Below are 19,449 nucleotides of genomic sequence, written 5' to 3'. Positions count from 1 at the left end.
CGAGGTGAGTACAATGGTGACGGCAAAATTCGTGATTAAACAATACCCGTGCGTTGCTACGACCCATAAATTACACGACGATTATATGATTACATCAACATTGATATCTTTTGCTATACAGTGTTTCTTTTCGATTTTATATTAGATATTCGAACTCCATATCACTATTCTAGCAGTACACTAATCAGGTCCACCGATACATAGTGTGAAACGATCCCTACAATATACAAAACATTTTTTATGCCTTATAGACATCTTGTCGTTCCTAGATTTTTCCAGGAGCTCAAACTTCAGAAGCTCAAACTTCAGATAGAAAATTGAGAAATCAGAAGTTACAGTCACAATAATCAATGATTAAAGAATAGCTCGTCTATGGTGAAAGCATCCCCAGTTAGATCTGTTATCTTCTCGGAAGATCAGAAATGAATGGAAGAGCACATATGCACCAGGACAAGAAGGAACCGAGACATACAAAATCGTCAGACTTGACTTGGTGCATCATATTCGTGTCTTCTACTTCAACTTGTACCTTTATATCACTGATGGAGATAGGATTAAATCAACAGAGGAGTTTCTGCACGCCAGCAGTGTGATGGTGGCACCAATGACTGCAGCAAGTGGCTTCAGGATCTCCTCGACCCGGATCACAATGTACAAGGAACAGATGATAGAGCCTTACGTGCAGCCTTACAGATGCACGTAAACAACTAATAAGAAACGACAAGTAATCAACAAAAATTCTTTTTAACGAACACAAGTTATGAAAACTCTTTTCTATTATGTTTACTAACCGAACCTTGTTCTCTATTATTTTTGCATATAATAAATCTAATGAAATGATCATTAGAGGCACTGTACTTATTGCTTATTGCTGGGACATAAATCATCTTAAGTTCCTCACTTGTAATCGGAACTACTATTTAGAAACGTAGTGAAAAAAGACTTATTAATTCTCACATATGGAAATAAATCACAGTTGTTATAAAATTAGATACCAAATGGTGATAGTGGAATGTAATTGTACACAACTTATTTCCATTGGTTCAGTTTATACAAAATCAACGGCAAGTAATCAGCAAAAAATCTTTTCTATTGTGTTTACTAACCGAACCTTGTAGTTAAATTCTTCTCTATTATTTTTGCATATAATAAATCTAATGAAATGATCGTTAGAAGCACTGTACTTATTGCTGGGACATAAATCAGCCTGAGGTCCTCACTTGTAATTAGAACTACTATCTAGAAACATAGTGAAAAAACGAACAACCCAGACTAACATTATCCACCTCTAGCTTGTCTGTGGCACCCAGAGATATAGCAACATGCTAATTTATTCCAGAAAACAAATACCATTTTCCTCTCAGTTAATTAGGAAAGCATTCAGATTATGCTAGAAGAACAAAAACTATTGGTAATGTAGAATTTTTCAAAATAAATCCTGTTTTCAAGTGAACTGTGACCGATGCCATCACATCGCACTGATCCTTAGAGATGTCAAGGGAATAAGGATTCCTATGTACAACACAAATAAGCAGAAATGAAAGTCAGATTTAGTGCTACTGCTATTTTTGGATTCCATGAAAAAATAAGTTTGAACGAAGTGTCTGTAATCAAGAAAATTGTTGTAGATAATTCCATTTTTATTATAATCAAGAAAAAAAGGCAAAGCGGCGGCAGAAAGATCAGCTGATGCGGGCTAGAGAGAGCAGGGATTACGGGCGGGGGCGTGCTTCACCAGGGTGTGGACGCCTACACTAAAATCCTTAACCAATTCAAATAGCTGATTACATATGTCATTACCTGCAACAGCGCAAAACCAAAGATCATTTGAGTGGAAAGGGGGCATGAGTATTCAGAAAATGGTCAAACCAGAGTTGTAACCAAAATAAAAACAGAATAGTTCCTAAAGCAAGAACTGACTTATGTTTAATGGATCAGATTTAAGACATTAGTACCTGTATTGTTATAATCCAAACATGTTCATTTAATAACATGGCTATATATTTTCTTATGTTCAGGTTGCGGTATTTTTAGTGAGCCAACAGTTGCACTGTCTGGGATTTCAACAAGAAGTTCAGGCACGTTAAAAGACATAATTCTTGTCACCTGACTGCTCTATGCAGCTGATTCAAAATTTGTAAAATGTCCGCACCATGTGTGCCCGCATCGGACAGACACTTGACGAACAACCCGTTTCTTATCGTCGAGAGCTCTGATTGCTGCCTGCACAACCTGGATGAACGGTCAGTCTGGTGAGTTCTTTTTATTAAGGGCAGATTGGTTACTGATGCAAAAATGTAACAGCAGTAAGCCACGCTAGGAAGGATACCCTGAATCCCTAGTAACACATAGAAAACTAACCTTTCGCCGCACAGGATAAATCTTTGTGTGAGGAAACGTCGAAAAGGCTACTAAACATTGTAATGCTGTCTCCCGCACAACATAAGGGGAAAAGGTTGTTAAACTGACATACTAATTCGCACATGTAACAGAGGTACAATTAGTATGGATGGATTAATAAAAATAGCAGTAGGGTCACCATCATGTGCGGATAGGAAACAAGTTCACTAAGAACACTGATTGTGATTTGAATGTTGTCCATAATGCACTCTTTGCCTGGTTAGAAAAAAATTGAAGTTAATGACAAGATCAAATGCATTGCATTAGATCAATATCTGTAAGCATAGTATCAAAGAGCACAAAAGTAATTTATCCATCTGGAGGCCACAACCTATATTAACATATAAACTAAAAGTTGGCGAGAATGTAAGAACAAAACAATAAAAACAATATTTTTGAGAATGTAATTAAGTGAGCCAAGAATGCAACTATCTTTTGAGAATCTCAAACCAATTTTCTGAATGTCAAGTGCATATTGTCATATAGAGTAGTAGAGATTATCAGATGATCTACCAAAACATCACTATCATCAGGATACTTATTTGTTCAAAATTACAGCAAAACAAAGGTGTCTCCATACCTTCTCAGTTATTAGTAATGGTTGGCAGAGCTTCCTCTCTAGAGACCAATACTGAAGTATTTGATTTAAGTTCAGTTTGCAATCTATAAACAGTAGAAAATTGTAACACCCTAAAAAATAAACCATTTTTATAATCCAAATATGGTATGTCCTATGGATGATCGGAGGCCGTAGATGTATTGATCTCATCAAGATGATTCCGATCAATCACTAGTTTGCCTTGTTTGGAGTCCGGATGAGTCTTTTTGAGTGCCGGTTGATCTGAGCCATTGGATATTAGGATTGTGGAAGTTTTCTTCTATTTATACCTCCCTAACCCTAGAAGCCACGTCCTCCCACCCCTAGCAGTCGTCACCCTTTTGTGCCTTGCCCCAAGAGAAGAGAGGAAGAAAAAAGAAGAGAAGAGAGGGGAGATGAGGGCATACCGTCGCCCATCATCGTCGTTCCTCTCCAAGAATTGGTGGCTACACTCCGGATCATGCCTAGTACATCTTTCTTCTTCGATGAAGGCAAGTGAATGTAGCAGTGGTTGCTACCGTTTTGACTTGTTGTTTTTTTATCGCCTACGCTCTAATATTCAGAATTATGGAATTCTTTCATAATTGAACTCTATGGTGATGCTTTACTTGCTTGTATTATACTGATGCTCAATCATATATTGATGATGATTATGGTTCGAGTATGACCCATGAGATTAATTTACACCCCTGAAGGCAGATAAAGTATTATTTGAGATTTGTATTGTATCTGAAGGCAGATGAAGTATTATTTGAGGATTGTTTTGTATCTGAAGGAAGTGAAGTATATTGATAAATGCAGCATGCCATATGCATTACATTATTCATTTGCATCTGAAGTTTGGTCGTGACCTATGGTCCGACCGTACCGGTACAACTTAGCATCGTACGTTGCCCGAGGAGGGGTACGATGCGGCTTCATACCCTTAGAGGTATGAAGGCAGAGGACATATGCATTGCATTTATATGCATTCATTGAAGTGATATTAGCAAATGATGTGGTTTTATACTCTCAGAGGTATGAGGGCAGATGACCTACACATTGCATTCCTATGCATACATTGAAGTGATATCTGCAGGTATTGTTGACGCAGGGAAGGGTTATACAACCTATTGTGGTTGTTCGAGGAAATGAGATGGTATTGGTTATATTGGGACTATTGAGTTCTATATCTACAAGTATTTCTGATCTCAATTGGGATTCCTTTAAAATGTTGTTTAATTCAATTTGTGGTTTAAATATCTCGTCAAAATAATTTGCTTGCTGAGATGTATCATCTCACTCTTGCATTACTCAATGCAGGTATTTGATTCATGTTGGGAATGAGGGAAGTAGCAGCACGTCCACCTTCACTATTATAATAACGCTGCCCAGTTGCAGCCATGATTTAATTAGAAACTCGATGTCAAATGATGTTTGTTTTTTTCTAGTCGTGTGCACTGGTTAATTCAGTTCATGTTGTTATGTTTAACTTTCCTTTGCTAGCATATTAATAATTCTTAGTATGTTTTTTGTCATGATATATGTTTATACACTGTTGCCCCTCGTTTATGCAATCTTTCAAAGGAGATGCTGCCGAAATTTTATATATGGATGTCAGATGTGTAGTTCAGTAGCATTCCGGGGTGTTTGTGGACTCTGGGGTGTTACAGTTGGTATCAAAGCATAGGCTTTAGATTCTTGGCAATTTGAAGATAAACTTGCACATATAGGAAGGGTATGGGTTCAAATATCTTTGATATATATTAGTGTCTTTGAAGTGCAGATGACAATAATTTCACCCCTCCCTATTCCTTTACGGTGATGTGGTAAGTTGTTTATGACTTAATGCCTAATATGTTTTATCTCTAAATCTTTATATTGTTTTATTAATGCGATTGATATCGCTGGTCTTTGGTAAGATCGAAGTTGTTATTATGCTTGTGATATACAAGTATGCCTATGTTGTTTTCATCATGTTTTTCGTGGTTGAGTTTTATTGCAATAATATTGTTATATATGCTTGATTGTGGATGTTCCTAAGAGGAGTGTGAATTGCGTGTTTTGGATTACAAGGTAACGATCACTTTGAATTTAAGTTGTTGAGTGGTTGGTGGATAGTTCCAACTATTTTTGCAAAGAATGATTGTTTATGTCGAGAAACCAGTTCTGAAAGAAATGAATATTGATACTTTTATATGAATTTTGGGGAAGTCTTTACATAGCCAGAATGGCTTACATGTCTCTCTTCTATTGTGTGTTTTAGTAGCCACAAAGCCTAGAGGTGGTTTAAAGTGGTTGCATGTTAGTCATGCTAGTTGTAGAATAAATCTCTGTTTTTCTTGATCCATTGATTATGTATTAATACGTTGAGGATCAGATGGTTCTCTCCCCGATGCATGCTGGTGGAGCCATTGTTGGACCACCTATCTATTGGTTTGAATGAAGTCATTGCCTAACCTAGAGTTGGTTGTGTGTGGTTAGTCACCTATTCCTAAATGATGTGGTTTTTACAACAACTTGAGATGTTTGTCAAATGTGTGAAGGATTACGGGGTTATTATTGACCTCGTATATCTGGTACTTTGAGTGCATCATATGATAGAATGAAATGTATGTTTCTGAACTACAGTAGATGAAGACTTATATTATTTGTAGGTTAACCTTACTAGTTTGGTTAATTTTCTTAGTTGAGTTGTTGGATGAAGTATAGCGACATTGGTTAAGCAAGTATTGTGTTGTTGTTGTGCTATCAATGCTCTTTGTGGAGTTTTTGGCATTTCTTCGATGAAATGTGTCGCGCAGAATGTTATGGGCTTCTTGTCGGCTTTATTGCTCCATTAGTTCTGTAGACTTTCTCCCTTTTGTGGGGTGCAAAGACTGTTAGATTACATGATTATCTTTTCATGATGGCAAGAACAGGGTTTAGGAAGATTAGGAGTTTTGTTTCAATAGAACTACTTGTTTTGTGGTGCTGTGAAGTGAGGTGTTTGATCTTCATATACGTTCATCTGGTGTGGATGTTTTACCATTGAATTAAAATGAATTGTTGAAGTTGGTAAGGGTTGTGCTTAGTGCATATTACCCCTTCATAAAAGAGTGTGGTTTTAAGACATTGATGCTGATGTATGGCTGCATCCAAATTCGATGTTGTGAAATCATAGTGTTGATCGCATCTATGACTTGCTTTGAGCTTCATTGCAGGTTGTTTCATGCTTGTTGTCAGGTTGTGTAGCTTCCTTAGACCATTAGTCCGAGGTAGAAGTTCTTGTGTTGATTAATACCAATAATGGACTCATGTTTTGAATGGTGGTGGTATTTGGGGTACCTTGGATGTTTTGCTTGGAGTGGTCGAATTCGAGGACGAATTCTTTTTAAGGGGGGTAGAATGTAACACCCTAAAAATAAACCATTTTTATAATCCAAATATGGTATGTCCTATGGATGATCGGAGGCCGTAGATGTATTGATCTCATCAAGATGATTCCGATCAATCACTAGTTTGCCTTGTTTGGAGTCCGGATGAGTCTTTTTGAGTGCCGGTTGATCTGAGCCATTGGATATTAGGATTGTGGAAGTTTTCTTCTATTTATACCTCCCTAACCCTAGAAGCCACGTCCTCCCACCCCTAGCAGCCGTCACCCTTTTGTGCCTTGCCCCAAGAGAAGAGAGGAAGAAAAAAGAAGAGAAGAGAGGGGAGATGAGGGCATACCGTCGCCCATCATCGTCGTTCCTCTCCAAGAATTGGTGGCTACACTCCGGATCATGCCTAGTACATCTTTCTTCTTCGATGAAGGCAAGTGAATGTAGCCGTGGTTGCTACCGTTTTGACTTGTTGTTTTTTTATCGCCTACGCTCTAATATTCAGAATTATGGAATTCTTTCATAATTGAACTCTATGGTGATGCTTTACTTGCTTGTATTATACTGATGCTCAATCATATATTGATGATGATTATGGTTCGAGTATGACCCATGAGATTAATTTACACCCCTGAAGGCAGATAAAGTATTATTTGAGATTTGTATTGTATCTGAAGGCAGATGAAGTATTATTTGAGGATTGTTTTGTATCTGAAGGAAGTGAAGTATATTGATAAATGTAGCATGCCATATGCATTACATTATTCATTTGCATCTGAAGTTTGGTCGTGACCTATGGTCCGACCGTATCGGTACAACTTAGCATCGTACGTTGCCCGAGGAGGGGTACGATGCGGCTTCATACCCTTAGATGTATGAAGGCAGAGGACATATGCATTGCATTTATATGCATTCATTGAAGTGATATTAGCAGATGATGTGGTTTTATACTCTCAGAGGTATGAGGGCAGATGACCTACACATTGCATTCCTATGCATACATTGAAGTGATATCTGCAGGTATTGTTGACGCAGGGAAGGGTTATACAACCTATTGTGGTTGTTCGAGGAAATGAGATGGTATTGGTTATATTGGGACTATTGAGTTCTATATCTACAAGTATTTCTGATCTCAATTGGGATTCCTTTAAAATGTTGTTTAATTCAATTTGTGGTTTAAATATCTCGTCAAAATAATTTGCTTGCTGAGATGTATCATCTCACTCTTGCATTACTCAATGCAGGTATTTGATTCATGTTGGGAATGAGGGAAGTAGCAACACGTCCACCTTCACTATTATAATAACGCTGCCCAGTTGCAGCCATGATTTAATTAGAAACTCGATGTCAAATGATGTTTGTTTTTTTTCTAGTCGTGTGCACTGGTTAATTCAGTTCATGTTGTTATGTTTAACTTTCCTTTGCTAGCATATTAATAATGCTTAGTATGTTTTTTGTCATGATATATGTTTATACACTGTTGCCCCTCGTTTATGCAATCTTTCAAAGGAGATGCTGCCGAAATTTTATATATGGATGTCAGATGTGTAGTTCAGTAGCATTCCGGGGTGTTTGTGGACTCTGGGGTGTTACAAAAATGAAGACAATAACTTAGAGAGCAAACTTGGTTCCTAAGTTTTTCTGACTCAAGCAAGTCCCCTGATTTAGTAGTGTAGGGTCCTAAGCAATAATCATACGTTGTAAACTATTCAAGTCATCGAGTAAACAATATATGAAAGCACGTACTCATAGTAATCGTGCAGAAACTGAATAGATAATCAACGAATCATGGAAAGTAAAACATAGCGAAGAGCATGCTAGATTGAGCTTTTCTACTCAAACTTAACAAAGACACCAACAATTGAACATGTATGCTGCTAACTGAATTGTGACGGCACAAAATACTGAACTTTGTTAGTGATGTAGAAGATGCCATGATTTCTCACCAAACAAAGAAGTAACTTGCATGGAAGCCTGTACTCATTGTGAAATATGTCTAGCTTATCAGATGTCAATCGCCTCTCCATTGTCAGTCTCAAAATCTCATGTAGAACAGCAATGGCACGCTTTCAAGCCTGTGGTGTTGCAGATTCGACTCACCTAGCATTCAAATAAGGTGTTAGAACAATACTCGTTGGCCACAAACACAATGACCTAGTGATAAATCATGGTGACTGAAAGAAACATGGACAATCTGTGTGGAGTTTAATGTGCAGCGATCAGTACCTACAAGCTGCAACAAAGTGTAGTTAGATATAAAATAAAACATAAATTTTCTTCTGCATAATAGTTAATGTAAACATTGGCTCTCAAACGATTAATATACCATCTATTCTATGCAATAACTACAGTTCCCACTGGTGAAAAATGTTGAAGGATAATATGTAATTTGTTTGACTCTATAGTTCAATGTATGACACAAGTGTCACCTATAAATTTCCCGATGAAAGAGCAGCTTGGAGTGCTTTACCATGCCCTGCTTCTCAGATTGGAGGACTCATCACATACCTAGAAGCATCGTATGAAATAGAAGTAATTTATAATTCAAAAAAGCATTCCTACCGAGTTGTTTTCCCATTTACAGTGAATCCATTGTAAATTGGACCATAAACTGAAACAATGAGACTACAAGATAATTTTCTCTCTAAAAAGTATACACATAAAAGGACCATGTTTAGTTACAAACCAGAGGAGACGTGTTTAAAATTGCTAGAGTTCTTGCATAAATTCCTGAGTCATCTCAAGGTAGCCATTCCTTACTTGTGTTATCTTCCCTAGAGCTCCACCAGAACGACGAAACAGCAAACAGGGTAGTAAATAGTCTATTTGGCTGCAAATTTCTTTGGAGAAGGCATCACAATGTAGAGGTATTGGACAGCCAATAAGGTAATTTACTACAGTATAAAGTACAATTCTTTAAGCCATACCATCTGCGGATGAGTCAATTAGGCTGTAGAATACATAAATATAAGCTTCCGGATCTGCAAGGGTAGGAGCATTGTGTTAACTTGGTTCTAGCAAGATTTCATGATAAAGTAATAATTAATTGCTGATAAAACAGAAGAATGGTCCTTTGGTTGTGTTTTCTCCTATAAAAAAGATCTACCTGTTTTATAGTAACTAAATGACAAGGTACAACTAAAGGTTTTCATACAGGTAGAGCCAGGTGAAGAAAAATAACATATAGTTTTTTGCAATCATAATGAAATCACAAATGAGAAAAGGCACATTGTTGTACTTTTTTGGTGTTTCTTTCAAACAAACGCAGCTGGACATGATGTGAACTGAAAACATCGAAAAACACCTTGCCTACCAGCTACCACACACAGCAAAAAAAAGGATCCAAAGCCACCTAACCCCAAACCAAACAAATCGAATCCATGGATGCTCACCTAGGCGAGCAAAGGAGATCTGAAGGAGACAAGTTGTATTCCAGCTTCTATGCCTGGCGCTGTGTACGCTGTCTTGGATGGTGTAGAGGCTGGGACCTTATTTCTGTTCCATTATCTAAAAAAAATTGGTTTCACAAAGCTCAAGATTTTGTGGCTGCACATCGAAGCGGGTGGGCAGAAGACGCGGACGATGGCAGTTTCTATGGAGCGGGTGGACTGCGGGTTAGTTTGTAGAAAATGGAAGGGGGTTTTGGACTCGTTCTATCACTCGGTGCCTGCTACAAGTTTTTGGATTTAGAATTCAGTTTTTTTATTTTCAGTGAAGTTCAACATCTGATGATATTCAGATTTTAGATTTTTTTGATGCAGTTGAACATCTAATGATAGGAAAGGTGATGGAAACATTGGATTACTGCGCAAAATGGGAAATTGATCAAGATGGTAAGCTCAAGTGTTTGGCTTCAATGCTAGGAATTCCCAGCTGTGATCGGTGTTGCGGCTCCTAACCTTGGTCAGATAAGCCTGTCCAACAACCAGCTTACAAGAGCATTGTCTGCATCTCTTGGGAACTTCTCTAGTCTTCAGAAGCTGCTTCTTGATCATAATGCGTTCTATGGTGCCATACCTCGGGATATTGAAGCAAACCTTCCAAACAGAACTACATTTTAATGAACAGTAATCCAATAGTTAACTTGTTTTGAGAAAAATCTCAACAATAATATAAAATGACAAATATATACAACGTGAGATAACTTGGAAGTTTTGAATTGTACCCTAGGTAAAGATAAACCCCCGTAATACTTAGGCTACATGTGGTAGCAAAAAACATTGGAGTTGCATTTTGTATCTGAATATTTGTTTCTAATATGTATTCAGTCCTATAATATTTGGGCATTCAACAACGATAACTTGTGTTTAATGAACAATATGAGCACCAACAAAGAATGATTATTCGATGGTTCTGTACTTAAAGAAATATGCATTCTGTACATACTGCAGCTAGTGGGTCTACTTCAAAATGAAGCTCGTGGTCTCCGTATCATTGACATGTTTCATATGTTCACTTGATGCAAACAGAAAGTATATTTTTGGCTCAAGGTGACATGTTCCGTATGTTTTGGCATATAGTTTTCCTAACTTCTATAAAAGAATCAATGTGACATTTTAGAGATAATTTAACCTTAAAAGGCCTTAAAAACATTTAAATTAGGCCAGGAAGCTAAAAAGCAACAAATAAAGTGATTTCCTCATGATTTTCAAATCGAACACATAGATGGTAGCCCATTCATTTTGTTTTATTACAGATCAAGAAACCCTAAAGTACCACCAGATTCATCAACTTTTTTCTAAACTGCACAATATGATAAACATCACTCTAGTTAATTTGTGTGTTGGGAAAAACACCCTTGTTTCAGACTGCACATGGAAATGAATAACAATTCATTAAAATTTACTCAATAATAACAATTCATATATATTGGTAGACAAACGTGCATAATATATACCTTACTGACCACAATAGTGATGTTCTTAGCCAAAACTTCATTTGAAAGAACAAAAGCACTTACTCTGTCAGCACCTAAGAGAGAACAGCTAGAAGATGGGTGACCAATATTTGCTTATTGCTCTGCATCAAATATTGTAATGAGTATGCCATATCGAACTATTGAACTTAGAAAAGCATCATACATGTAGTTGTAGCTGAAAAGAAAAAAGAAAGAAAGAAAGGAACATTAAGCCATGGGAAATTATACTGAACTCATGCCATTCACTACTTAAAATAGAATAGCACTGAGGCAGAAATGTTGATCGTAAGCTATTCGATTTGATTGAACTATATCATGGTTTATAAAATTAATGACACATACTTAGTGCAATGGGGGCCATGAAACCATGTAGGAATAAGTCGACCATTGAGGAAAATACATGGAAATGATAAAGGCCCGACAGACGTGCCTGGTTCATAGTTTCTCAACTACAACATCTGACGCTCATATCAATGTTTCGCAAGAAATTAAATGTGTTAAAGGGGTGACCTAATCTGAAAGGGAGGCCAAGGTAAATGTACAATAATTGCAAAAATAAATTGTGTGCGAGCTAATTGAGTAGACTACACAAATGCATGGAAAGATATGGGTAGTATGTATTAAACATTGGAGACATAACAATCCAGCATCAGTGATAGAGTGAGGAAAAAGGGTAGGAGCAAGAGACGTGTACCCTGAGAAGCCTGTAATTGGGCTCGAATTTCTTGGCTGCATCGAGGTTGTCATAGATGCAGCTAAACCTATGGACTTCCCGCCTCAAGTGGACATGCTGCCTAAAAAGTGGATGCAGAACTTGAAGACGATAATGCAGTTTGGGTCCTTCACCTCGTACATGTTAGCCAACTTCTCCCTCAGCTCCACCAGCATGCATGGCGACAACGCGTGTAGGCATCGCGATAGCATTTGAGCGGGGAGAAGGGGATGGTGCTGCGGCCCGCAACAGCACGTCGATAGCATTTTAGAGAGGGGCAGGGGTATGGCAACAACGCGCGCAGGCATCGCGATGGCGTTTGAGCGAGGAGAAGGGGATGGCCATCTGGCGCACACCAGCACGACAACACATTTCAGGAAGAGGGGCAAGGGCATGGCGACGACACACGCAGGCATCACGATGACATTTGAGCGAGGAGAAGAGGGTGGTCATGTAGCCACACCAGCACGATGACGGCGTTTCAGGGAGAGGGACACATGGCGCCTGGTGGTGGGTCGCGGTGGAGATTGGGTGCTGGATCTTGGGACAGGGGTGGAGGGGGTTTCGTTCTCACCGTTGCTTTCGCCGAAGAGAGGGCAGCACCGACCTTCGGATTGCCAGCGGTCACGACCGCCCCATGGACCCCTCCTCCGTGTCATCCCCTCCATCGAGGAACGCCGCGTCACAGGACTTGGAGAGGATCCCTCCTCCGCGGTGTCCCCAGCCATCACAGCACTGTGGGAGGTCCACGTGCTCCGATCTGGGTGGGAGGTAGGGGAGGTTTTGGGGCGGGGGCGCGGCGAGATTTCCGAGGACGGGGACGACTCGTGGGGCGGGGATGGCGGAGGCTGGGGCATGGAGCACGACGGGGATGGAAGGGCGCGAGAGGAGCATGGAAGGGGCGGGGAGGCAGCGCAACGCACGGGCACAGCTTCCATTGATGCGATGCGAGATTTCGGAGCGGGGCGGGGCGGAGGGCCGCAGACGCGCGGCAGAACCGTGCACCGTCCAGCGGTGTGGACGCCTACAGTGCTCACATAATAGTAGTAGAGATATGTCTAAATGACTTGCTCGAAGTAATAACTTATACGGATTTAACAACACGTCTTGTTATATAATACGAACTGTGATATGGATATAAAGTGTGCACGGAAACACAAGAGTATATAAGGACATACTTTGCTTAATCAGAAACAACCATCACGACAATCCTATGTCAGAACACTACGTACAAATTGTGGGTACAAGTGTCTATAAATTGCGGGTACAAGTGTCTCTACTGTGACTCCATAAGCGGGAACTCTTGCATTACTCTCACTCCTCGAGATATGCAGGAAACCCAAAGCTGACAACAATGATATACATGAACTAATTTTAGATGCAACAATTATATGGGTTACCTGTTACTGATCTAATGAAGTGCTACCATCTTTGTTAGTATGGTCGATGCTATTTGATTACAAAAGTAGCAACACTTTAGCAACATAAAATCATCCATCAAGGTATTAGATAGGTAATTAGAGATTTGAATATGTAGCCAATACATTATGACTATAACACATATATACAAGAATTCACTGATGTTGATGACACATAAATGAAATTTATTTTTTGTATTGGCACAACTGCATCCAATCATATAATACGCTGAATAAAAAAACATATATTTGCACTAGACACTCAACATAATCTTGTATTGATGAGGCCTATGACAATCATTTGACTTAGGCTGCACAGATGGGGCCCACGAAGACGCGGTTTCAATTAAAACCATATCACATTTTTCATGCCAAAGGTCGCAAAATATAGTTGAGAAACATATAAATGAGGCAAAAAATGTGCTCAATTTGATAAATATACAATGAGCTCGGAAGGGATGAGAGGATCGCGCCCTCCAGGAGCCGTTGTATCACGCGACATGCATCGGGCTCCAGGAACGCCCGCTCGACGCGCATGACCTCAGGTAGGCTCTGCCCCACGTACTCTATCACAAGGAACACACAACGCGGAGCTCCACGAGACAGGGGTGGCAAGGAGGATGCCACATCGCGGAGGTGAGGGGAGGACACACAACAGCGATGGGGGAGGTGCGAGGGAGGACGCCACATCGCGGAGGCGAGGGGAGGACACACAACAGCGGTGGGGGGAGGTGCGAGGGAGGACGCACAACGCGGAGGCGAGGGGAGGACACAACAGCGGTGGAGGGAGGTGCGAGGGAGGACGCACAACGACTGCGAGGGGAGGCGCGAGGGAGGATGCATGACAATGGCGGGGGGAGGCACCTAGTGGATCAGAGCGAGGATGGGGAAGAAGTGGAGGCCGATAGAGGGACGTGCAACGAGTATCTAGGTCCCACCCGTCGAGGCAGAACAGAGACAGACAGAACCACATAGGTAGACATTGTTTAAATGGGATAGTTATTGAAACATGTTCCAAACCTTTACAATGTCCATAAGCTAGGTCTTTTCAAATAACAAACTTACAATGGTCGTACAACATAGATGTAACAGAATGGTCTACCATATTGATGACTAAGTCTGTGACTAAAAGGTTCCACAACCTGTGAACTCATTTTTGCTATTAAAATCTGAAGTATGTAGTCAAAATCCATTTCTTAATTTACAATAGTTTGGATGTCATTTAGTGGTGCACATGACCAAATCTCAAGGAAGTCTATCTTGTACCCCTTTGGTTTAACACCAATGTTCATCATATCAGCATAGAGCATCATGGCATTCAAGACATAGTCAAGCATTCTCTAACCTCTTAATAGTGGGGAGGTGAGGCAGGCAAAATCGGTGGCGTGCACATGTGCATCTGGGGGTGTAGACCTCCTGGCCGGACAGATTGACGAGGATCTCGTGAGGGAGGGGGTAGGGGTGCAGAACTTCGGCCATGGAGTGCGGCAATCTCAGAGGTGGGCACGGCGCGCCCCGACGTTAGCTGTCTCGGAACTTGTGTGCTGTGAAGGCGGGGGCACTGCCTCGCCCCGTGCATCATCTTCGCCGTGGTTAGGGGGAGGGGGGAGGGCGGTGTGCATCACGTCCCGCCGAGGAGTGGCTATCGCAGCCATTGCGCGTGGCATGGCGGGGGAGAAGGGATTGGCGGTGGGGTCGCAAACGGGGGCAAGGGCAAGGTGCACCTATGGACGCCCATGTTACAACCTTATAGAGTAGTAGAGACATATATGTGGTACATGTGGTTAAAATCTAGTCTAAATCACTAATTTTACAAAATTTTGTGGGTGCATGTGCACCTCTAATTATTACCTACCTTCCCCCCTAATGCTTGCCACCACTACCGGAATTCGGGCCTTTGCCGAGTGCCAGGCTCTTTGCCGAGTGCTTTTTATCGGGCACTCGGCGAAGAAGACTTTGCCGAGAGCCGCACTCGGCAAAGTCCTGCGCTCGGTAAAGAGCTTGTTTACCGAGTGCGGGACACTCGACACAGAGAAGCACTCGATAAATACTGTTTTGCTGAGCGGCAAACACTCGGCAAAGATGGCGCTCGGCAAAGGGCCGTTAGTGGCCGTCTATAGCTGACGACCGTAACCCTTTGCTGAGGGCCGAAAGTCGGCACTCGGCAATGCAGATTCTTTGTCGAGTGTTAAATATATGGCACTCGGCAAATATTGTCTTTGCCGAGTGTCATCTCTGGACACTCGACAAAGTACATTTTTATTTTTTTTATTTTGGCCACCAAACTTTTTGTGGTAGGTTCCTACACTATGTAGACCTACATGTACCAATTTGGGACAATTATAACATTGTTTTCAATAGCTAGTAGATTTAGTTCGTTTATTTGAATTTCTTCGGAAAATTCAGATTTGAACTGCAAGTCACTCGAAACTTGGAAAACTGTGCATGAAAAAATGATACAAATGCTATTTAACACAAGTTACGACCGATTTCAGGAGCGGACCGGAAACTTAGAGGACCATGCTCACTCAACATGGCCGTGAACTTGCCATCCAGTTGTTTAAAAATTGTATAAAACACAAACAAAGTCAAAAAATCATGAAACTTGTCCACGTGTCATGATATCATATGTAGAGGCTGTGATAAAAATTTGAGAATGTTTCAAGAAAGTTGTGACGTACTATGTGTAGAAACCTAGGAGAACTACTTTGAAACTTTATGATTTCATGTGTGGTTCTCCTAGGTTTCTACATATAGTACGTCTCAACTTTCTCGAAACATTCTCAAATTTTTATCACAACCTCTACATATGATATCATGACACGTGGACAAGTTTCATGATTTTTTGATTTTGTTTGTGTTTTATATAATTTTTAAACAACTGGATGGCAAGTTCACGGCCATGTTGAGTGAGTATGGTGCTCGAAGTTTCCGGTCCGCTCCTGAAATCGGTCGTAACTTGTGATAAATATCATGTGTATCATTTTTGCATGCACGGTTTCCAAGTTTCGAGTGACTTGCAGTTCAAATCTGAATTTTCCGAAGAAATTCAAATAAACGAACTAAATCTACTAGCTATTGAAAACAATGTTATAATTGTCCCAAAATGGTACATGTAGGTCTACATAGTGTAGGAACCTACCACAAAAAGTTTGGTTGGGAAAATAAAATAAAAATGTACTTTGCCGAGTGTCCAGAGATGACACTCGGCAAAGAAGCCTTTGCCGAGTGTGAACTGGGTGGCACTCGGTAAAGTATAGTGAAATAATCTTTGCCGAGTGTCGCCCGGGGGACACTCGGCAAAGAGGACTTTGCCGAGTGCCTGATCGTGGACACTCGGCAAAGTATATTTTTAAATTTTAAAAAATCTTTGCCGCGTGCCAGATCGCGGGCACTCGGCAAAGAAGCGACACTTTACCGTCCGCAACCTCTCCTTCTCCTCTTTCACTCTCACTCACCACACTCACCCGCCGCCGCCTCCCCGCCCGGTCTCACCCGTCGCCGCCTCCCCGCCGGCGACGCGCCTCCCCGCGCCTCCCCGACGCGCCTCCCCGCGCCCGCCGCCGCCGCCGCCGGAGCCCACCTCCTCGCGCCCGCTGCCGCCGCGCCTCCCCGCGCCCGCTGCCGCCGCCGGAGCCCGCCTCCCCGCGCCCACTATCGCCGCCTAAAAGGGAAATAGGGTCAAACCTTTTCCTAAATAATTTTGGTGGTTGAATTGCCCAACACAAATAATTGGACTAACTAGTTTGCTCTAGATTATATGTTCTACAGGTGCCAAAGATTCATCTACAACTATTCTAAATCGATTGTCTGGAATACCGTAGATTATTCTAAACAGGAGAAGCTTTTTGGAGAAACAGACTAAGCGCGGACCGTCCGGGCCCTTGCGGCGGACCATCCGTGACACCAGGATGACCCTCAGACAGAACCAATGCAAAAACCCAAGTCTACACTACGGACTGTCCGAAGGGAAAGCAAGCACCGTCCGAGACAACGCGCAAACCGTCCGGCCTTAGGCGCGGACCGTCCGGTAGGTGAGGAACCGAAAAACCCGAAGGTGACGGGTTCGGTAAAATGAATTATAGCGTCCTCGCGGACCGTCCGGGGTGCACGACCGGACCGTCCGCGACTGCCTTTATCTGACATCTGACGACACATTTAATGCATTATAGCCGTTGATATAGCCGTTACTGCTGACCGTTGCGATTTCAGCCGTTGATGTACAGGGGCGGACCGTCCGAACCAGGGGCGCGGACCGTCCGCGGTTGGCAGAATGGAGCAACAGCTAGGAAGTGGTTGGTGGCTATAAATACAACCCCAACCACCTCCATTCACTTCATCCAAGCATTCCAATCTTCAACATTCAATACAAGAGCTAGAAATCCATTCCAAGACACAATCAAAGCCTCCAATCTCTTCAAGTTCCACAATTGAGACAAGTGATCATTAGTGATTAGTGACTTGAGAGAGAGAGTGATCCGTGTGTTATTTGTCGCTCTTGTCGCTTGGCTTTTGCAATCGTGCTTTCTTCTACTCCCATTCTTATTCTCTAAGTGACTTGTAATCAAAGCAAGAGACACCAAGTGTGTGGTGGTCCTTGTGGGGTCTAAGTGACCCGTTTGATTAAGGAGGAAGCTCACTCGGTTTAAGTGACCGTTTGAGAGAGGGAAAGGGTTGAAAGAGACCTGGTCTTTGTGACCACCTCAACGGGGAGTAGGTTTGCAAGAACCGAACATCGGTAAAACAAATCGTCGTATCATTCGCTCTTATTTGCTTGTGATTTGTTTTCGCCCTCTCTTTCGGACTCGCTTATATTTCTAACGCTAACCCCGGCTTGTAGTTGTGCTTAAAGTTTATAAATTTCAGATTTGCCTATTCACCCCCTCTCTAGGCGACTTTCAATTGGTATCAGAGCCCGGTACTTCATTAAGAGTCTAACCGCTCGAAGTGATGTCGGGAGCTCACGCCAAGAAGGAGATGGTGACCAGCGAGAAGCCCGCCACAAGCCACGGGAAGGCTCCATCGGGGGAGTCCGGCAACAAGAAGAGGGAGGAGTCACCTCCCCACGTCAAGTTGCATCGGAGTGGCGACAAGAAGAAGAAAATGAAGAAAGTGGTATACTACGAGACCGATTCTTCATCGCCTTCCACCTCTGGTTCCGACGCGCCGTCCGTCACTTCTAAGCGCCATGAGCGCAAGAAGTTTAGTAAGATCCCCTTACTCTATCCTCGTATTTCCAAACACACTCCTTTACTTTCTGTCCCACTAGGCAAACCACCGGTTTTTGACGATGAAGATTATTGTATGTGGAGTGATAAAATGAGGCACCATCTAACCTCACTCCACGCTAGTATTTGGGACATTGTTGAATTTAGAGCGCAGGAACCATCCGTGGGGGATGAAGGCTATGACTCGGATGAGGTAGCCCAAATCCGGCACTTCAACTCCCAAGCCACTACTATACTCCTCGCCTCTCTAAGTCGAGAGGAGTATAAAAAGGTGCAAGGGTTGAAGAGTGCCAAGGAGATTTGGGACGTGCTCAAGACCGCACACGAAGGAGACGAGGTGACTAAGATCACCAAGAGGGAAACGATCGAGGGGGAGCTCGGTCGCTTCATGCTTCATCAAGGGGAGGAGCCACAAGCAATGTACAACCGGCTCAAGACCTTGGTGAACCAAGTGCGCAATCTCGGGAGCACAAAATGGGATGACCATGAAATGGTCAAGGTTATTCTAAGATCACTCGTTTTTCTTAATCCCACACAAGTTCAATTAATTCGTGGTGATCCTAGATACAAGCTAATGTCTCCCGAGGAGGTTATAGGAAAAATTTGTGAGCTTTGAATTGATGATCAAAGGCTCCAAGAAAATCATCGAGCAAGGCGCCTCCTCCACACCCGAGATGCAACCCGTCGCATTCAAGGCGATGGAGGAGAAGAAAGAAGAGTCTACACCAAGTAGACTCCCCATCGACGCCTCCAAGCTTGACAACGAGGAGATGGCGCTCATCATCAAGAGCTTTCGCCAAATCCTGAAGCAAAGGAGGGGGAAGGATTACAAAC

The 19,449-nt window shown here is 41.9% G+C and overlaps 1 long non-coding RNA gene across 3 annotated transcripts; it reads right to left on the bottom strand.

Annotated features, from left to right (window-relative positions):
- Positions 1-289: 289 nt before the first annotated feature.
- On the bottom strand, positions 290-12,997 carry LOC103638240 (uncharacterized). 3 transcript variants are annotated; one of them, XR_004852592.1, is made up of 8 exons: positions 11,952-12,997; positions 9,732-11,358; positions 8,286-9,320; positions 2,981-3,063; positions 2,540-2,616; positions 2,362-2,426; positions 2,107-2,232; positions 290-1,800 (listed from the first exon to the last, which is right to left on the bottom strand). It is a non-coding gene; the product is annotated as an uncharacterized lncRNA (long non-coding RNA). The 3 variants fall into 3 exon arrangements; XR_004852593.1 differs by having other exon boundaries at positions 2,362-2,616; positions 8,286-8,847; positions 9,026-9,320; positions 11,952-12,985; XR_004852591.1 differs by having other exon boundaries at positions 2,362-2,616.
- Between the last annotated feature and the right edge of the window lie 6,452 nt (positions 12,998-19,449).

Source organism: Zea mays, chromosome 9 (assembly GCF_902167145.1).
Source record: "Zea mays cultivar B73 chromosome 9, Zm-B73-REFERENCE-NAM-5.0, whole genome shotgun sequence".
Classification (NCBI taxonomy): Eukaryota; Viridiplantae; Streptophyta; class Magnoliopsida; order Poales; family Poaceae; genus Zea; species Zea mays.
This window is presented reverse-complemented; position numbering and strand designations above follow the sequence as displayed.